A 22016-nucleotide genomic window follows, 5' to 3' on the forward strand; every position below is an offset into this window, starting at 1 on the left:
GGGATAACCATTGTTGCACACATCAAGGGAATTCCCTTTTTCTTTTAAAATGCTATTTCACGCTTCTTGCGATTGATGAAAATAACTACTACACACAGTCCATTTGTAGGGAACAGACTAATGACCTTATTAATTCCTGGGTGGTAGATAATTTATATATTATGTGTGAAATATATTTTTCATTAAATCGGGCCTAAAGATGCTTATATGGATTTGACTGGAGATTAGTAAGCAGCACATGTTTGGAATGATATAAATGTTTTAACTATTGCTTTAAAAAAACCAACAAAAAACCAATGAAGCAATGTGGAAGACTCTGAAAGTTATACCAGACATCTGATTTTGTGTTTAATTTTTCTTTTAAAAACAGCTGAAAAAAAATCAAAATGTCTCCTGACTTGTACCCCAGGCATATGCCATTATCAAGACTGATATCAGTTCTGCATATGAAAGCTATATGTTAGAGACTACATGAAAACTTTCAGATATCTCTTTTGCCATATGTTGAAGTAGTGCATACAAGCTTGGAGCTTAACCAGGCATTACTCATGAGTATACCTATGTAATCTGCAAGTGGAATATCTGCACACTGTGTCTTTTTAAAAAATGACTTCCTAGTCAATGAGTCTCGTGAATGGATACTGTTGACAAATAGTTGCTATTTTAATGAAGTCATTAGTTTCTTAAGTAATAGAATTGCATGGAACAGTTCTGGTCTGCTTGCCAAGGTGACAGCTTTCAACTGTATACATAGTCGCAAACTACAAAGCTCATCTTGCAGTACAACATGGAATGAAACTTGTGTGCAAAAACATCCATTGCCTCGCTGACAATTTCATTTCCAAGAAGGTAGAAGAAGCAAAAGGGGATCATCGATCTTGGACCTGGTCCTCACCACTAGGGAGGAACTGATCAACTAAGTGGAAGCACTTGGGATAGTAATAATTCCATGCTATTCTGCCTTGGTCAGACCACACCTGGAATACTGTGTCCAGTTTTGGGTGCCACAATTTAAGAAGGAGGTTGACAAGCTGGAACGTGTGCAGAGGAGGGCAACCAAGATGATCAAGGATCTTGAAACCAATCCTTATGAGGAACAGTTGAAGGAGCTGGGTATGTTTAGCCTGAAAAAGAGGAGACTGAGAGGAGATACGATAGCCATCTTCAAATATCAAAAGGGCTGTCACATGGAAGATAGAGCAAGCTTGTTTTCTCTTGCTCTGGAGGGTAGGACTTGAACCAATGGCTTCAAATTACAAGAAAATAGATTCTGACTGAACATACAGAAAAACTTTCTGTCAGTAAGAGCTGTTCAGCAGTGGAATAGACTCTCCCGAGAAGTGGTGGACTCTCCTTCCTTGGAGGTTTTTAAGCAGAGGTTGGATGGCCATCTGTCATGGATGATTTATCTGGGGCTTGGACTAAGCAGGGGCTTGGACTAAATGGCCTTTGGGTACCTTCCAATTCTGTGATTCTAAGTAAAGTGCAATATTAGATACAGGATGTATGACAGCACAAATGCAACCCCACCAGAATCCAGGAGGGGTTTAACCTGGAAATTAACCGACTGACACAATGCTAAGTTGATTACATAGCTGCAAACCTCTTTAGGGTTTTGCACCCCTTAAAATGCTATGCAACTAGGTTATTGTTGCCAGAGATCCAGTTTTGGCTATGCAGACCATTGAAACCAATGGGTCATTAGTTAATAATGATGACTAATTTCCATTGATTTACGTATATACAGTGATGTGTTCATTCTTGTTTCAAGACCCATATTTGTAACCCTTTTAAGAAAAATAAATAATAATAGCTTCATTAGAAATACTGGCATGCAAAATTCTTTCAGAGAGAGGGGGGGGGGGATTCTCACTGTATGTGTCTGTCAGTTACACATAAACACCCCTTCCCATGTTTTCTGTGGTCCTGAAATGTGTTCTGGGACTACATTAAAACATACCTCTTTCCTTGCCTACATGAATGCTTAACTATGACTCCCCCACCACCACCCCACAACTTTAAACAATTTCTGAATAATGTTTCTATGCTAACCCTAATGATAAGACAAAGAAGCATACATTGACTTTAAATGAAAATTGAAAACAGATGCCAGGAAGTATTTTTTCATCTTGAATGTGCAGAATGATCGGCCAGGTACGGCAAGTGCTTTTTCTCATTTAGGAAATAATTAGATGGCCCATCATAGACAAAATGACTTTCCCAATTTCCCTTTTCTCTAATTTTGGTACATTTTTCTTACATCTCAGTAGCAACTCACTTTTTCCCAACTGGAAGGTTCATCATCTGCACGTGGACTTAAAAGAACAAATGAACTACTAACTGCTAAGTGAATTTCTAGCTTTAACATGTATTATGTGTCACATCAGCAGCCATTATTTTTAAAGGAGAGAATAAGGTTCCCATTGTTACCTTGATATCCTAGGCTGTGTAACCAAAATCAGACTAAGAAAATGTACACCGGGTAATTTTACTTTGCATTTTGAAAAAGAAACATAACCACTTTTTACTTTCTGAATATATATTTAAAATCCAGCTATGGTTACGTCAAGAAACGAGTTGACAACTGAAAAGTGATTAGAACTTACTTGTGCAGTCTAATCTACAAGTTTGGTAAACAGGATACTCAGAATTAAGTGGAATAGTGCCCCATTTCTGAACATCACCCTATTGAGATGCCAGTTTATGTCAGCATAAGGCTCATAAGCAGTTGTGCAAGGAAAAGAGTTAATAATATACTTACATTGAAATTTGGACTGGATGTAATTTATGTACTGGTACCTCTCTCCCCCCCCCCCCCTAGTTTGAGTCATGGAAGAAGTCCATTTTCAGAGGCAATACGGTATAGTATTCCCCTGAATACTGGGTAATGAGGGGCAAAGTCAGAATTCCATGGGCGGTCAGTTGTGGAGGCTGCTGAACAACTACAGGGGAGGGGAGGGTTTTCTGCTCTGACAGTTTGCTTAAAACCTCAGGTGTGTGTTGTTTCACTTACCCCCGCTGGGAAAAGCTCTGGGCAATACAAAGTCATGTGACTTAGTATTGCATGTCACTTGGCCCCTTCACCCAGAGAAGTGATAACCATCAATTAGGCAGGAATTCTAATTTGGCCTATATGACCAATTTTCCCAAGCCATGCCCACCTGCCCCTTTTCTGATATCACATAGGGCAGCTGATCCCTGCTTAAGGCAACATTTGCCGTCACCACTTATCAGCAGTGACTTCAAACCTCCAAGTACCTTTGCAGATGCAGTTTAAATTTGGCCCATGCTTGCAAAGGAACAATTTTCTTTTTCAGTGCAGCTTGGATTCAAGCTGGACTGGAAATGAAAATTAGGTCACTTAATGTTGAAATGGCTTGCAGAGGATGGGGAAGCTCAGGATTTGACTTGCTGTCTGGATCCTGTTCCCTACATGTGCATTTTTGTTTTTTGCTTTAAAAACAAAAACAGTTTCCTGGAGTCATTATTCCCTTCCAAGTATATTGTTATCAACAGACAGTAATGCAACTAAATGCAGCTGGTGAAAAAAGAAAGCATAGTGATTATTGTTTTCTCCCACTATGTAAAGGAAAATTTCAGGTTCATTTATGGAGGTGAAGGAGAAACACAGCCCAGCACTACAAAACTTAGGTAGCCATAAGCATATTCTGTTATACGTATATAGTGAAACCTGAAATATTTTGATTTTAAGGTTTGGGCTTTTTATTTACTCATTCTTAATTGCAAGGAGCCCTAATTAAGTAGTGACCTTGGCATGCATGTTTCTCAAATCCCTAGGCTGCTAGAGGCTGCAAGTGTAATGGAATAATAACTATACAATTAAGCCCTATTAGTACTGTAATTAATGCAATATCCTACATTAGGAGCACTACCAAAATCAAGAGCCTGTGAAATCAAGCACCATCAAACCCAAAGATGCCAAATGCATTGCCTTTATTTATTTTTGATGAATCCACTAAAATCTGTAAAGATTTAACAAAGTGCTTGGTACTATCAATATGCAGGCTAGTATGGCTAAAATATGCATCTTGTAAAGGGACACATTGAATTTGAGTTGGGGTGGGATGGAATGACAGTCCCTGGTAACTGCCTGAAACCCTATGCACACTTATCTGGGAGTAAGTTATTGAATTTGCTTCTCTCTCTCCCCCCTCCCTCTCTCCCTCTCCCCATATAAGACAACTTACCAATGCCCCCCCTTTGTCTTTACCCCAAGCATGAGGATGATTTGCATGCTGTTCACTAAGTGGTTGGCTAAATTGATATTTGGTGTAGACTGCAGTTACCTTGCGGCATACTGAATATGTGGGTGCTTTGCTGTAGGTCTCCATGCACAATTCACATTTGGTTGGGGTGGTAAACTCAGCTGTGACTAGCACCTAAAAGGGAGCCTTCTTCCATCCTGCTTATCAGTAGTAAACTGCAAAAAGAGGGAAAGTTAAGGGGAAAGATACCAACTGAGATGAACAAGACCTCCCACCTACTTTAGAGCAGCCTTTGCCAACCTGGTGCTCTCCAGATGTTTTGGACTCCCACCAGCCGTGGTCATTATTACTCATCACATAAATGAATAATTTCCATCTGTTTATTTTTGCAACAATAACCCTGTGGATTCCAGTATCTAGTATTCAAAAGCATTGCTGCCTCACACTATGGAGGGAGAGGACTCTCCTCCATGAAGTTGTCTAACTTTCTTTTACAGGCATCTAGTGATGTTGGCCATCACTGCTTCCCGTACGAGCAAGTTCCATAGTTTAACTATGCACTGTGTGCAGAAGTAATTTCTTTTATCTGTCCTGAATCTTCCAACATTCAGCTTCATTCAAGGTCTACGAATTCTAGCATTATGAGAGAGGGGAAGTAGCTTTTTTCTAGCCACTTTCTCGATGCCATGCATAATTTTACACACTTCTCTCATGTCACCCCTTATTTGCCTTTTCTCTAAACTAAGATGTCCCAAGCGCTGCAACCTTCTTCATAGAAGAGTCGCTCATTTTGTTTGCCCTTTTCTGAACCTCTTCCAACTCAACAATACTCTTTCTGAGGTGAGGTTTGGTGAGCAGTTCAGAATATTCCAAATGTGGTCGCACTGCAGTACAATGGCATTAAGCTATTGCCAGTTTTATTTTCAATTCCTTTCCTAATGATCCTTAGCAATGAATTTGCTTTTCCCCACAACCGCTGCACACTGGATCGAGTTATCCATAGGACCCCAAGATACAGTTCCTGGCCTGCACCACCAGTTCAGACCCCATGAGAGTATATGTGAATTAAGATTTTTAATCTCTAGGGTTTCTTTGAAGTTAGCCTTGTGATGAAGGAACAGCTAGGAAATCGGGAAGAGAAACTGGATTAGAACAATCATGTCCCTTCAGCAAATGTTTGCATAGCAGTTGGACAGGAATTTACAATGTGATCAAAATAGAAACTTTCACAAAGGGGTCTAAATATACATCTGGGATTAATCCAGGTGGGGTTTGAAATACCTGGTGATTAATTCTAATTCAAAGGTGGGTCAGATTTGGAGATGTAGCCTGTTAATGTGGCCATACTACTGCTATCACCTGAAGCAGGTTCTCTATATAAACAAACAGCACATACTGTATTTGCCTGTGATCAACAGGTCTGGGAGCACTGCTTAGAGAGAGATGGTAAATATGATAAACTGCTTAGCACGTGCTAGCATTTTCTATCACATGGTTACATGAGCACTGGTAGTACTAAGCATGAGGTGTTTTGTTTCCTTTCTGCCATAAGAGTCCAAGCATAATGGCTCATTGCCATGTGAAGGATTTCCCCATTTATTTCCATTTGATTGGATGGCTATATTTATTAGCAATCCAGAGCTGGGGACACTGAGAGAATATCTTCCCAAACATCAGAGTAGCCTTTTCAGAAATGGCTGCGTTTATGGCATGGCAACAACAGCAATAATAGTGGGATTTGTGTGACTAAGGGGACTTATCAATATATTTGTCCTCCCATGAAAGTAATCCTCAAAGTATATTCACTACTTGACCTTTCCCAAGACAAAATGTTCAAGTACGTTATTGCAGATGGATTTCTCATTAGCACATTTTCTCCTTATCCACACACCAGAATGTTCAGTGGAAATGGCTGACCCACTTGAATCATAAAACATGATCTCTACTTCTGTTTTATGATATTTCCAGCAAATACATATTCACTGGATGCAGGTCCATGGTGGTGAAAAATTATTCTATGTGGATCAGTCTTGCTTTCATTTTTGCAGCTTATGTGTATAGCAAGAAAGGCTTTCGGAAACATTCTCCAATGTTCTGAAGTGGGGTAGGGAAAGTGGTGAGGAAAAGCTTCATTCAGTTTGAGATGGCTGAAGAATAACAGACTGAAAATGCTCCTGTTTAATCAATGGCCATATAAAGATATTAAACATTCTGGCTAAATATGTCTGTGTGCAATGGACTTAAATGGTTAATTGTTACAAGAGAGCCTTTTGCATTAATGCAAACAGGTCAACTTTTAAAAATGACACTGTCATTTAAATGCAGTGTGAAGGTTTCTGCGCAAATCACTTGAAGGTACATTTCTCTTTCTTTTTTTCTTTTTTTAAGAGCAGGCTAATGCAGTATTATGTTTTATGGTGCAATAAAATTATGTGCTAAAATTATGCTCATAAATGTAGGCAAATGTAAACCAAGCTATTAGTTATGTTTTCTCAGATAAAAGTGATTAGCATAGCTATCAAACTCTTCTCCCATTTGAATAACAGAATTATGTCTGAAATCTAACGCTTGTTTGCCAAGGCTGATTCTTTAAAAGAACAAATGTAAATCGGGCCATCAATTCTGAATTTGAAAAAATAAATGCAATGGCCTATCCCCCTTTCTGATAGTATTCCGGTTATTGCTGCTGAAGGAGAAGGGGGATGTGACCAAAATAGTGTCAATAAGAAACATACTTTGAACAATATTTCAGGCATTATTCCTTACACAGCTCATCACATAAAATCCTTCCTTATCAGACACTTTCTAAAGCGCTTGGAGACGAAAGGTGTGATATGGCACCTTTTGCGAGGAAGAGCTTTTCATGTAACTCCCATTCATTTGGGTGGGGCCTAGGGCAGGAGGCTGCCCTGGTGGATTGGGCCCACGCTGGCTTACTGTGGCATGAGCTTCCATGGGCAGCAGGCTGTCTTGTCAGATCCCTCAATGCTTTTTTTTTAAATATAGAGATCGTGGAGCTGCGGTCACATGCAAGGACACCCTATGAATAATTTATGAAGGAGACGGTCATCCTGCTGGCAAATTAATTTGCATTTGACAGCAATTGCTATGGCGGTGTCCTGTCAGGAAGGCCCAAGGTATATAATTTAAACCTGAACAGAACAAATTAATGCTGATTACTTTATAAACAATTCCAAAGCTGGACTCGTGTTGCCTGTCTTAGAAGATCAAAACAGATATTTCTGGGAGATATATATATCTCTTTTCCCCATCCAGTCTAATAGCTATCATAATAAGCAGAGTTCATAGTTACAGCTTCTTCTTTACTGACGTGATACGGTGAAGCACAATAACATCTGTAGGTAGCGAAAGCCCCACTCTTCCTGTTTACGTGTGGTTTTCTTAATTTAATAAGTTTTTCTCAAGAAATTTGCCAGACAGGACATAATTACAATCAGAGAGACAAACCACACCTGAACATGAACCCAGCAACTTGTTCAGAGGGTGGTAAATTCACACACACACCCAACACACAAGTGAACTGGAACAGAACTTGAAGCTAAAATATCTCAGGTACATTAAATACAAACCAGAACTGGACAAGTAAATTGGTAACTAGTAATGTGCAGGGTTTTTCTCTTAAAAACAAAGAAACACTGCAAACAAATTCTCCAAATTCCCTCTGTTTTTGTGAGTGCTCCTGTCCTGGTCCCCAAGCCCCATGTAATGATTTCTTCCTCCTATTTCAGTGTGAACTGCAAAAATTCTTGGAGGAAAATGATGTAAAGACAGAAGAGAGCATGCCCTTCCTTTCCCTCACATTACCTATCACACTTCCTGGAAATTGAAGGAGAAGGAAGGTTGACTTCCTTCTCTTCCTGTTGTGCTTTTTCAAAAGTTGGTGGCAGCAGTGAGATGCTGAGGGTCTTTTCTGCAAAAAGCCTAGGGTACATAGTTAAGAAAACACACTTCATGTGGAGAACTTTGGGGAGAAAGGAAAGGACTATCTCACACTGCAGGACTTCACCGGAAACAGCAACAGTGAAGCCCAGCTTGTCCCTTCTGCATAACCCCTGCAGAAGGGCAGTACAGTGGTACCTCGGGTTAAGTACTTAATTCGTTCCGGAGGTCCGTACTTAACCTGAAACTGTTCTTAACCTGAAGCACCACTTTAGCTAATGGGGCCTCCTGCTGCTGCCACGCCGCCGGAGCACGATTTCTGTTCTCCTCCTGAAGCAAAGTTCTTAACCTGAAGCACTATTTCTGGGTTAGCGGAGTCTATAACCTGAAGCGTATGTAACCTGAGGTACCACTGTAGAAACAGTGGAGGCTGGTCCATTAGGGTGAAAGAGCTCCGCTCCATCCACCTCAGTCTGCCTGCCCTTCTTACCAGATTTCTCCTCATTCAAGTCAATATAAAGTCTGTAGATTCCCGTAGAGTCCAGCACAGTCACCTCTGACTTTTTAAAAATGCAATTTTAAAAAATGAATGAGGTAAGTTTTTTTTAAATAAAAGTATTTTAAAGAGACAGAGCATTGCCACCATAACTGCACTAGGGCCCCCTGACAGAAAACAGCACCCCCCAGATGATACTTTGCTCAGGACCCTGCTCAGGACCCCCTCAAACTTGCAGCCAGTGTGTTGTTTTTTGTTTTATGGAACTTAAGAAGAGCCTGCTGGACCAGGCCAATGGACAGCATCCTGTTCTCACAGCGGCCAACCGGGTGCCTGTGGGAAACCTGTAAGCAGGATCTGACCACCAGAATGATTTCCCATCTTGAGGTCTCCAATCACTGGTATTCAGCAGCATACTTCCTCAACCCTCAAGGCAGATGGTCAAGAGCATGATAGCCATGGCTAGCAGCCATTGATAGACTTTTCGCCATGAATTTTTCATGGCCATTCAGGTTGGTGGGAGTGAGCTCTGTGTGAGAAGCTAAAAAATGTTGTGAACAACAAATGTATTATTGAGTTTTCATACGACAGGCCTCCGTCATGATTAACCTTCTAGCTCAAGCTGTACCACTTTCTCCCTCTGCTTCTGGCCCACACCCCTTGTTCCTTCCAGCTCAGCTCTTAAAGGAGCTTGGCTGTCACAGTTGGCTTTGCTGACCAGAATACAAGCAAAGTCAGGAGATGAGATTACAGTGTGTGAGGGAAGTTGGGCACCTTCCATTTAATTGATGGAGATTTGGAAGCCCCAATTAGTATACAATTGCAAATAATGGCATAGCGGGATGAACGTTTCCCAATTCTCTGGCAATAATGTTGGTGGAAGTTCTTTCGTTTCTTCCTTTCCCCCCACCAATGACCCTAAGGTCTAATCCGGGGTGCTTGTCTTTTTGTATGCACAAGACCCTGGCATTTGTGTTTTCGATAGCAAGCTAATGAATGGCATGAGTAATGGTGTTTGCTTTTCCAACTATATACAGTACTTAGATGTGAAATGTCTCTTCTAAACTGCACTCTGCTGTCAGAGACATCTGAAAAACTTCTGAAGGCCTGAATTCCTCTGATGATTAACAATCATACAACAGTCTAAATGTCTGGAAAGAGAAGCGACTTGTTCTCCCCGCACTTTTCTCTCTAATAAAATGGCAGCTAATAGATGGAAAGTCTGAGAACATGCAACTCTTGCCAATATGAGGTTGGGCTCCTGATGATGGTTAACTTGCTAAACACCATCACAGCAAGTGCCAGGGCTATTTCCTCCCTTTTACTACATAATAAAACAGCATCAATTTTTTCTTCCACGAAACACCTTTAAAATACTTAGAATGTTTGTGATCAGTAGATTGCCTTAGAAGCACATGAGGGCTTTTCAAGCTTGGAGACCATACTGCCAAAACCTGGTTAAAAATAGATCTCTATGGTAATACTACCCTCCATATATGATTTTTAAGTACTTTGGAGAACACTATACTAAGTGTAGGGTCAATACTTTTGGCACTTGCTAAACTAGACTGGTAATTGATTGACTCAACTTCAGCATGTTGCCGTACTTCTGAGTAGCCTCACTTGCAGTTCAAAATGGATTCCACACGATGCCCTCCCTTGCAAAAGGCAGGCTGCTGTCCTAACATCTCTCTTTTTCTAAAAAAAGTAAAAATCAGTTGGATTCCCAGTTAAAGGATTCTGAGCAATGAAGCCCCACAATAAACACTTGCATATATGGGAGTTACTTAATGGACTTGCCAGTTAAGGAGCCAGCTCAGTAATGGATTGTTGTAAAGATAACTGTTCCCTTGCCCAGTCCCAAATGAAGCCCTTGAGTTCTAAAATTGCTGCAGAAGAAATGCAGTTGCCTACTGGCACAGGTTTGTCAGACTAATGCTACAGTTAGATCCTTAGCAAATTGAAATCATCTGGATGCATTGGCAGAAGTCAAAAAGCTGACTTTATAACTTTCTTTCAACAGAGCAACCAGGCCACAACAGTGGGCTATGTGGGTGGCCTCGCCCAGCACCACATATGATACTGCTGGAAATGGAGAGCTCATGAAATCACCTAATGATGATCTTGACTGTGCTCATTCCAACTATGGCTTCATTGTGAAAAAAAGACAGGCAGCGGCCTGTAAGAGATGTGGGTGGAGAGACGACTGACAGACTGGTTTCTTCTTCTTCTTCTTCTTCTTCTTCTTCTTCTTCTACCATCTTTGCAAGCAGAGTTGACAATCCAGTGAGATCATTTTTATTTTTAAATGGGATGGCCAGTTCTGGCCATGAACTTGCATGCATTTTGAAACCTGTCCTTCAAGCAACCATATCAAAAGAAGGAAGGCTGCACCCCACATATCTGGGAGTAAGCCCCAGTGAATTCAGTAGGTCTTCATTCTGAGTAAGCATAGTTAGCATTGTGCTGCAAATGCTTAAGCTATATTTAGAAATATCTATTTCTACAATGAGTAAAAGCCTATCTTGACCAGGCACACATTTTTATTTTTTTTTACATTTTGTAAAAAAGCCTTTCACCTGAGATAAGGAACTGGAAAGAAGAAGATGCCAAGCTATGACCTTCTGAAATACTTAACCTAATAAATCCACTGCTACCCTTCAGTTCTAGCCCAGCACCATGTGCCAAGGATGCTACACAAAAAAGGCAATTTGCTCCTTTGCATGTTAGACCACAAGTCCCCCCCAAAGAGCACTTGTATCTCTGAAGGTTATAAGAAAAGAGTTTAAAAAAACCAATAAACAAAAAACACAGCCATTGCTTTTTAAAAATACAGGGATTTTAATTTAATTTAATTTAATTTAATTTTAAATTGATCCAAGAGCAAGCTTTTGAACAATGCTGTGAATTTTGCCACTACTCACAATCTGAAATGATGCCATCAATAGAAATATTTTGTGGGGAGCCATTGCACACAATTATGTGCTTCAGCTACATGGCAAACTTGTGTTGCAATGTAGTGTATGCCATTTATTAGACATTAAAGCAAAGTCATGAGATGAGAGGTACTAGCTGGGCAAAGTCTTGATGACTCATCATGCATTCAGTGCCACAGATTGCTGTGCATGGGTGTTACACCGCATAAAACATGAGGGCTGTACTGTGAAGTTCTGTACCCAGTTTCATAACCCTGATAGACATAAAAATCATGAAGGGATTAGAAAAGAAAAGGAAAGAAATTGCACTTCTCTTTAAATTTTGTGCACCTCCACAGGGAGGCCACATTGAGACTCCTGGATATAAGTGAAAAATATGTGTTGCATTTACACTGTATTGTCTGCTGTATTAAGAACAGCGGCAAAAAGGAAATCAATCCTAAATCAGTCATAATGGCTTCTTATAGCTATTAGCATTCATGCAGTTTGGAGCCAGCTTTTTCAATCAGCTGCATTGTTTTACCTTGGCTAACCGCAATCTTGCCATTTGCCTGCCCTGTATCTCATGGCAATATAGCGACACTCATCTCACACATTTTTTTTTATTTGTACTGCCGCTAGCAACATGAAATCATGAAAAAAAGAAAAAGAAAAGAACTCTGAGTGCCAGCAAAAAACACAGCAGTTTACACATGGCCCCAAGTGTACATTGGCTGAGAGGGAAAGCTGGCTAAAAATGAAGTTGTCAGCCCTAGTAGGAGAACGAAATCTAATTTGCCTCGGGAGAGGAATGATTCCTCCTTCTTCAGTAGCAGCCTAAATTCCTGATCAGAGTGCAGCCAAGACATACCCCTAGAAATCTAAAGCGTTTGAGCCTTCCTAATTTTATTTGGATGTTTCAACGGGACTTCATTTCTTTTCTCTGAAAAAAGCTTACACAAACAAGAAATGCATATGTTCAGCTGAACAATGTTCTTTGGCTCCCTTGCCATATTTGTTTACCCTTTTTAGGCCTTTCTGTGATGCTTTAACTCTCACAAGCCCCACTTCCCTCAAGGTTTCCTGCCATATTTTAGCGTGTTTTTAGTTTTAGGTACTGTCCTCCTTCCAGTGTTTTTACAAAGCCATTATTTCCAGCAAGTCAGCTGCAACACACAGTGGGGTCTACAACATCTTCCCTTGTAGGACATAACCTATAATACCTTCCATCAGCTGGGAATTTAGCAATAATTCCATACAGTCTGTCTACAAATTGCTCTTGTGGCTGTAGCAGGGAACCTGGCTACCTATGGCTGATCTGAGCACAAGCACACATGGGTAGACCCGAATTAATACAACCTGGCCTTTCTGAAGGCCCCTTAAGCAAGGAAATCTGTATTTCTCAGTTCCCCATATATCAAAGAATGCAAACATGCCCAGGAAGCTGATGACTCCCGTGGACTCTTTGAGGAAGGTGAAATCCCCCCATCCCCCCACTTGACCCACACCTTGAATTCTTTAATCAGCAATAGCAAGTGCTTAATTTCTCAAATGAAAGGTGACAGGGCTCAGATTTGCCTGGCAGCCATGGATTTTGACCCGGAAGACATTTTGCCTCATACCAGATGTGGGGCGACTAAGTGGTTATCCAGTGAGGGAAAGCTCTATGCCATTTTGCGTCTACAAATAAGTTCCAAGGCTTTACTTTTTTGATCCCTGGCCAAAGCACTTCAGAGTCTGCCCATTTTGGCTCAAGGTCTGAGGCTGAATCTAGAGCTAAGTCCCTTCAAGATGATAGCACACAACAGGCCAAGGAGACCTTGAGAGAAATACCTCTATACAGTGAATGATCAACACCTGGGCAAAGCTTCCAGAGACAGCAAAGGAGGCATAACCATTGGCACTTTAACAAACATTACGTAAGTTTGTGAAGGAAAAGGCTTTAGGCAATGCAACTGCAAGAAGTATTCATGCCTAGAACACAATATACATTTGAATGTGGCTACGGCTGTATAAGGAACATTATATGTTCTCTCTCTCTCTCTTTGTGTGTGTGTGTGTGTGTGTGTGTGTGTGTGTGTGAGAGAGAGAGAGAGAGAGAGAGAGAGAGAGAGAATGTATGCAATTTATTGATGGCAGACTGAGATATACATTTATTTGTAGGTAGTTTTTTTTAAAAAAACCAAAACCCCACATATTCTTAAAGACCAGAGTAGTTATTTTTGTCCTCTTTGTAAATGCATATTTTGGCACCTATACTATACTCTTTATAAAACGAAATACTTGACAATATGTACATTAATATATTCCTTGCTGGATGTTTTCCCCACTAAAGGCATTGCTGAATTAAAGGAGGTTTTGCGTAATTCAGCACAATTTTCTCTTCTGAATATGTGTGCATTCAGCACCCTGACCACAATAATTTCTTCATGTCCACATTTCTTTGCACTGATTGCTTCACTTTGTAAAAATATATTCTGTGCATTTTTTCAGCATATACATATTTGTGATGGTGCCCAAACTCTTCTGGTGTTGTATCCTTATGTGGGCAAGTAGGGCACTTGTTTAGTAATGGCATTCGGAACTTGCTTCAGGCAGCATGTAGATGTTGGAAGTCTCTATTGCAATCAAAATACCTATAGAAAAACATGCACAAAACCAAATACGTTTTCCTCTGTCCTACTTGGAGTGGGAAAAGGCTTACCTTGGAGAATAGGAGAACCAAAACCAAGGATATCTGGATTTTGCTGATTCTAGTTAATTCCATTAGCTACACAAATGTGCCAGTAAGGAGGACATTTAGGCTATTCATATACTGTAAAACTAATTAGCAGAATGATGATCATTCAGAAACTTCACTATTCAGCCTATGAAACTGCCTCTTAGTATTATTTGGGACCACTGTACATCTTTATCCATATATATTCAATAATCCAAAAGCTTTATTCCCCTTCCTCCTACCTCACATTTAGGAAAACATAGATTGTATTAAAGTAGTTGTCTTTTCATTATCATCTTATGATAAAATCAATAGCACCCCTCATTCAACATGCGAAGGCACTGATCCCACAAAGTTGGGCCTGCCAGTCTCCTCAGTGCAATGCCACTTTCTGGCTCAGTTCTCCAGAAGCATCAATATGGTGGAAGGAGTGGTGTACCACAAACATACTGACACAATCACCTACTTTGGACTTGAGTTTTGGCACAGGGGAGTGCCTTGCTGGTTCAGCTGTATCAACTGGTTTCTGCTGCACTGGGGTTTATGTCGTTTGCAGGGTACAGCACCAACATACACTGATTTCTATATGTAACTGCAGTGGCCCAGTAGCTCATAGTACCTGCTTAAGGATTTAGATGAAAATATAATAGAAGGCACTCCTGCTGTTTTCACGTGTTGCTTTAAGCTTCAGTGTGGAATAAAAACCCGTCTGCTGAATTGCATGACCTCATGGGCTATATTTCATGGTTCTAATTGAAATGTGGTTAAAATAATTTTGTATTTAAGCAATCCCAAACCTTCAAAAAAAAGGGCAAAAATTAACATCGGCTTGAAATAGGGCTTATGTACATATATATATGTTTTTCTTTGGCTGTTTTCCTCAAATACATACACAAAACATTCATCATTAATTAATACTAACACTGTAACTTATATAAAACAATTAGAGCATTTAGAATTCTTAAAGGAGCTATTATTGCTGCCTTGGCCCTTTTAAAAAATATACTCCCCAAAGGACAAAAAGTGATCCATTAATATGTATGTATTATTTCTTTTCTTTTTTTTGTAAGTGTAAGAGTGCTGATGCCTGTGAATATGGAAGCATTTATGGGTTATAGACGATCTGTTAGTTGACTTGCAGTTCTAAGTGCAGTATTTTCTAAAGCCTAAGAAGCAATATTAATTGCCTCTCTGCATACAGTATGGCGAGTGCAATATATATATGTATGTACATTTTCCTTGTCTGGAGATTTCGCATTTCTTGCAATCCTTCACCGGTAACATTTTCAGTTGTTAGGGAATTTAATATAATTGGCAAACTTGGGGCGGGGGAGGGACACCCTGCTTGGCTGTTTATTGCACAAATTAATAAAACAAGTTGCTTCCCATCCATTGAGCCTTTAAGGAGATTTCCCAACCCCCTACCCTTGCTTAAACAACAACACAGCAATTCTGGATGGGGTGATAAATTCCACGCAAAGCAGTAGAGCTCTTGGTTGCATTAAGTAAATGGAACAAAGGGTATAAACTACCCAGCACTGCTGTTTCCATACTGTCTATTCATTGCAATGGATCTTGTGAAGGTCTAAATCATACTCAGAGTAGACTCCCTGAAACCATTGGACACTATTAATTGGAAGTCCGTCCGTTTTAATAAGTCTACTCCCTGAGTATGACGGAATCGGATACAATCCGTCGCTTATGGAACATTGCTCGTAGGAACAACTGAGCTCACTCCACAATGCGTCTAAAGGAAATGTCTTGCTTTTTGTGTGTGTTTCAGCTTATACTGCTTATTCCGAAAGATCTTCCATCCATCCTTCTGATTTAATGAGGCTGATATAAAAAGACTTGGTGCGCAGGTCTGGAACCACAAGGAAATGACTGGCTCCTTTAGAAATGTATTAAGTGTAGTCAGTTTGCTTTCTATAAATGAAATAAAAGAAGTACTTAAAAAATTTCCATTCTTCTCCATGATCAGTCTATTGTCACATGCATTTGGCATTCATTATATGTTAGCCCCAGGCGCCTCGAGTCTTGTACTCAGGCCAGCAGTAATTTGGTTTATAGAGATCATATGGCAAGGAAACAGACCTTGAAAGACAGAACTCTAAGAAGCATATTTGATGAATTTCCTATGATTTGAGCCTGAGTTTATTCTTTCCTGTTGTGGAGCAGACACTCCGCAGCACACGCGCTGAGGCCCGATGCGCCTGAGTGAGGGCCAATTAAATGACAATGTGTGCACTGTTTTTTCGCACATCTCGGGTTGCATATCCTATCAGGGAAAAGCAGGACGGTGGGGCTGGGGAGAAAAGAAGCCTTGTAAAGGATCCAAATACAGGCAGGAAACCACACAGAGTGAAGGTTGCCTTTGTCATTAACAATTAATGTAACCACGAAAGCTGGAAAAATACACTGCCTGTATGAATGGCAAGCAGTACAGCTGCAGCAGTTTGTCTCCTCTCTTCCTTTGCCTGTGCAGCACTACAGCTCTCACAGAGGTGGTTCTCTGGCCCCTGCTAATAAGTATTCCAGAAGCCCCTGATCATTTTAACACAGATTTAAGAGTGATGAGTCAAAGCCCAGTCCTGTTATAAACTTTGTTTCTAGTTTTCGGAAAACACAAAGCCTTTTATTACATGTGGCGTTTTGTGAGTGACTTGTAAGTTTCTAGCTCTCATGAGCCACAATCCAAAGAATTGTAGAAGTAATAATACTGCATGCCCTGTGAGGCTTTTGACTTCTGAAAATGCTAGTTTTCCTCCCACACTTCCTGGCGAATCCTTTCTGAAACATGCGGCATTTGAATCTAGCTAAGTTCTCCTCAGAGAAACCTGCTTATCAGTAAGCTCAAGTTGTTGTTGCTGCTGTTGTTATTATTCAAGTATGACTAAACTGCACTTTCATAATGAATAAAACAAGGCGATGTACAACATAAAAGTTAATAATGTTCATTAATTTCCGCGTGCCTACTCAGAGTATGACTCAACACCCAATATGGCCTGTTGGTGTTTTGTAAGCATTTTGAGTCAGATGCAGAATATGGAAGGCTGGCAGCGGGAGGCTGCTATTCAGAGGAAAATGTGGATGTTCTCCTAGGTATGGACAATCCCTTAAGGACTTTTATTTGTTTCAGTTTATGTCATCTACTGTAAAAGAATCTCTAGGCCAAAGACATAGTAAAGCAGACAAAATTAAACCCTGCAACTCAGCTAACCCATAAATTTATAAAAACAACCTAGCAATAGATAATTCCAGCCCTAAAATCCAACATAGAGAGACACAATAGAAAACCTCAGCAAACAATTCAACCAAAATCAATCCGGCCACAGAAGCTAAAACCTGGCCAAATTGCCGGCGTTCAGCACAGATTAGAATTAAGCAATACCAATAATATTAAAGGATATTTTAAAATGCTAAATGACCTGGGAGAACAAAAAATATTTGCTGCAGCTGAGAATACATTAAAGGAGGTGCTAGGCAAGCCTGTCTAGGGAGATCATTTTACAGACAAGGAGGGCACAAGTTTCAAATAACTACCTGGACAATAAAAGGTAAAGGTAAAGGGACCCCTGACCATTAGGTCCAGTCGTGACCGACTCTGGGGATGCAGCGCTCATCTCGCTTTATTGGCCAATGGAGCTGGCGTACAGCTTCCGGGTCATGTGGCCAGCATGACTAAGCCGCTTCTGGCGAACAAAGCAGCGCACGGAAACGCCGTTTACCTTCCCACCGGAGCGGTACCTATTTATCTACTTGCACTTTTGACGTGCTTTCGAACTGCTAGGTTGGCAGGAGCTGGGACTGAGCAAAGGGAGCTCACCCCGTCGTGGGGATTCGAACCACCGGCCTTCTGATCAGCAAGTCCTAGGCTCTGTGGTTTAACCCACAGCGCCACCCGCGTCCCACCTGGACAATAAATCCCTCTATAAAAAGCAGGATGCCAACACTCAGATCTGTCTGTAAAACACCCTCATTACCAGGTGTGTGGCAGCAGGTTGTGTCTATTCAGAGGTGAAGAGAGCACTCTGTGCATGATCAGAAGCACTCACCATTATTCTTTCTTCAAATATTTCATTGTCCTGGCATAAAAAAGTTCCATAATTAAACCTTGGCTCAAATCCAATCTTAATGATAACCCAGATTACATCTGTGACATCCTTTGAAAATGTTTTCAAAACAATGTTTACAAGGTATATATCCATCTACAGTGGTACCTCAGGTTACATATGCTTCATGGTTACAGACGCTTCAGGTAACAGACTCCGCTAACCCAGAAATATTACCTCGGGTTAAGAACTTTGCTTCAGGATGAGAACAGAAATCGTGCTCCGGGGGTGCGACGGCAGCGGGAAGCCCCATTAGCTAAAGTGGTGCTTCAAGTTATGAACAGTTTCAGGTTAAGAATGGACCTCCAGAAAGAATTAAGTACTTAACCTGAGGTACCACTGTATATGCTCATTGAGCTGTCCCACTCTTGCCTTATTCATTCTTAAAACAAGCTGCTGATGGCTGAGAGATGGTGACTTGCCAAAAGCCCTCCAATGAGTCTTTTAGCTTAGCTGCATTTGAGGTTAGTTTCCCCTATCCGAGTCCAATTTTCTATTTGCTGGACCACAGTGGATCTCTTAAACCAACTGAAGAATCAAAGGCATTGTGTGAAATTCTGTATGCTTGGACATCTGAGGGCCGATTGTATTTATACTGGGCTGGCTCCAGAGTTGCCATTCTGCACACCACAGGTCTTATTCTATTCATAAATGGGACTTGGAGCCACCAGTGGCAGGCTGTTTTTGCCAATTCCACCTTCAGCTGCTGGCATCACCTCCCATGGTATTCCGGACAGACCCTCAACCTTCTGCAGCAGCTTTTTATGGGATACATTGAGAAGGAAGAATCTGTGAAAATCACCCTTCATTGGTATAGCATGTGGACAGAACTCTGCTGTGTGCAAATTGAGCCAAGTAGTCATTATCTACTGATAATGCCGAGACCATATAACACCAGTCCGTTTCCGAGCACAATTCAAAGTGTTGGTGCTGACCTTTAAAGCCCTAAATAGCCTCGGTCCAGTATACCTGAAGAAACATCTCCATACCCATCATTCAGCCCGGACACTGAGGTCCAAAGCTGAGGGCCTTCTGGCGGTTCCCTCCCTGCAAGAAGTGAGGTTACAGGGAACCAGGAAGAGGGCCTTCTTGGCAGTGGCGCCCGCCCCGTGGAGTGCCCTCCCATCAGATGTCAAGGAAATAATATGACTTTTAGAAGACATCTTAAGGCAGCCCTGTTTAGGGAAGTTTTTAATGTTTGATGTTTTATCACGTTTTTAATATTCTGTTGGGAGCTGCCCAGAGTGGCTGGGGAAACCCAGCCAGATGGGTGGGGTATAAATATAATAATAATAATAATAATAATAATAATAATAATAATAATAAGTTTCCAAGACTGCTTACACTTTCTTGAACCAGACAGTCATTCTAAATAAATGACATCTTGAAATAGAGATCTGTCCTTTGTAATGTATGGTTACCCAACAGCTTTTTAAAGGGCTGGACCTAAGAGGGGAGGGGGCACCATTTGGGCTCCACTTTCAGCAGCACAATAAGTAGTAGACGACTAAGTTTACTCAGAGTAGACCCATTGAAATTAATGAACCTACATTAAAGGACCTTATTTAATGTGTCAGTTCTGCTTAGGGCTTACACTGGATGCCAGCAGCCATCAGGGTCAGCACTGATTTAACCTTGACAAGTCTGTAGCATCCCACCCACTTCTGCATACATCCCAATCACCCAGGGGGGAAAACACACAATTGTAACATTGTTCTCCGCTGCCTGTGTGTGAGAACCAATGACCCCTAGCACCTCTATTTCGGAAACAGAACTCCTGAGCCAGTAATGACTCAGTAAATGCAATCTGATTAATCAGTGTACATTTTACAAGACATCAAAAATGTTGCACGTTATTAAAATGTAAGAAAATGGAGCAAAACTACAGTTTAACTATGTTGACAAAATATAATGCATAATTAAATAGTGATTGACAGTTATCACAGATGGAAGATACTATTATTTACAGACTTTCGATAAATTTGTTAGTCTACAAATTGAAAAAGGTGTCAGGGGTTTTTTTCTGCTGAAGAAAAGCAGATTTCTGCACAGTCAGATACAATATTTCCTCTAAAATGTGTTAGATGTTCCTTGGTTGTTTCATTCAGTTGTTATAAGTGAAGAACATATGTAATACAAATACATACAATTCCAAAAGGAGATTGTTTGGATCTCTGTTAATTTTTGACAGTTGTAGGGCAGATATATGATTAGACTGAAGGCAAAGAAGCCACAAAATTGAGAAAAAGTATTTTAATACAATTCTATGATTCTATAAGTTTCTCACATTATATTTAAATATTGTACAAGGGAATATAAACATGTATCAGGGGCATTTTCCCAGCGTCAAGTAGGCTTGCTCTAGGTATGTTCCAGATCAAATTGCAAAAAAACTGCAACAGTGTACTTTAAAAACTATGGTATTTACTCTGGTTACTGTTCATGCTTCAAAAAAACTAGAGATACAGTTTCGAACTGCAAACTGTTACTCACATAGCTACACCCTTAAGTGCAGCCCCCCCCCAATAGTTAATGCTCAAACCCATATCTGGATTGGAACTTCAACATTTTAACTTGTTGCCACCTTCAGCTGCAATTCAACTTGAATTACTTAAAAAGGCAAATGGGATTGTTTAAGAGCATTGCAAAATGCAGACACACTCGCCTCTTGCCCCAAGCCAGGCCAACAGCAGGGAGCAAATGGCTTAAAAAAAATAAAATCCTCTAGCAGCTCACACTCACCAGGATTCCCACCTGGATTCCCTGGTCCTGCCTCACTGCTGGCAATTTGTATTTATTATTATTATTATTGCTCAAAAAATGCACCCTGCACTTAAGGATATTGCATGAAATTACCCTCCCACTCCCTGTTGCCCTTCCTAAAATCTACCATGACCTAACTCTTATTATTATCTTAATAATAATAATAATAATAATAATAATATTTTTTATTTGTACCCCGCTCATCTGGCTGGGTTTCCCCAGCCACTTTGGGTGGCTTCCATAGAAACCAAAAAATACTAAAATATCACACATTAAAAACTTCCCTGAACAGGGCTGCCTTAAGATGTCTTCTGAATGTCAGGTAGTTATTTATCGCTTTGACATAACGATATGTTCCACAGGGCGGGCGCCACTACTGAGAAGGACCTCTGCCTGGTTCCCTGTAGCTTTGCTTCTCGCAATGACGGAACCGCCAGAAGGCCCTCGGCGCTGGACCTCAGTGTCCGGGCAGAACGATGGGGGGTGGAGACGCTCCTTCAGGTATACTGGGCCGAGGCCACTTAGGGCTTTAAAGGTCAACACCAGCACTTTGAATTGTGCTCAGAAACGTACTGGGAGCCAATGTAGGTCTTTCAAGACCGGTGTTATGAGGTCTCGGCGGCCACCCCCAGTCACCAGTCTAGCTGCCGCATTCTGGATTAGTTGTAGTTTCCGAGTCACCTTCAAAGGTAGCCCCACGTAGAGCGCATTGCAGTAGTCCAAGTGGGAGATAACTAGAGCATGCACCACTCTGGCGACACAGTCCGCGGGCAGGTAGGGTCTCAGCCTGCGTATCAGGTGGAGTTGGTAGACAGCTGCCCTGGATACAGAATTGACCTGTGCCTCCATGGACAGCTGTGAGTCCAAAATGACTCCCAGGCTGTG

General features: G+C 41.0%; 1 protein-coding gene across 14 annotated transcripts in view; it reads right to left on the minus strand.

The window, feature by feature from the left end:
* The window catches only part of LOC310664225 (uncharacterized protein), a 170504-nt gene that overhangs the window by 130281 nt on the left and 18207 nt on the right, over nucleotides 1–22016 (minus strand). Inside the window, exon 1 of one of the 14 annotated variants that reach the window (XR_014504824.1) lies at nucleotides 4308–4322. The exons of the other annotated variants lie outside the window; for them this stretch is intronic. The gene's annotated coding sequence lies outside the window, so the exon portion shown is untranslated. Of the gene's footprint in view, nucleotides 1–4307; nucleotides 4323–22016 lie in introns of those variants that run through there. 14 annotated transcript variants of the gene reach the window in all.

Source organism: Podarcis tiliguerta (genome assembly GCF_965153285.1).
Source record: "Podarcis tiliguerta genome assembly, chromosome: 1".
NCBI classification, from domain to species: domain Eukaryota; kingdom Metazoa; phylum Chordata; class Lepidosauria; order Squamata; family Lacertidae; genus Podarcis; species Podarcis tiliguerta.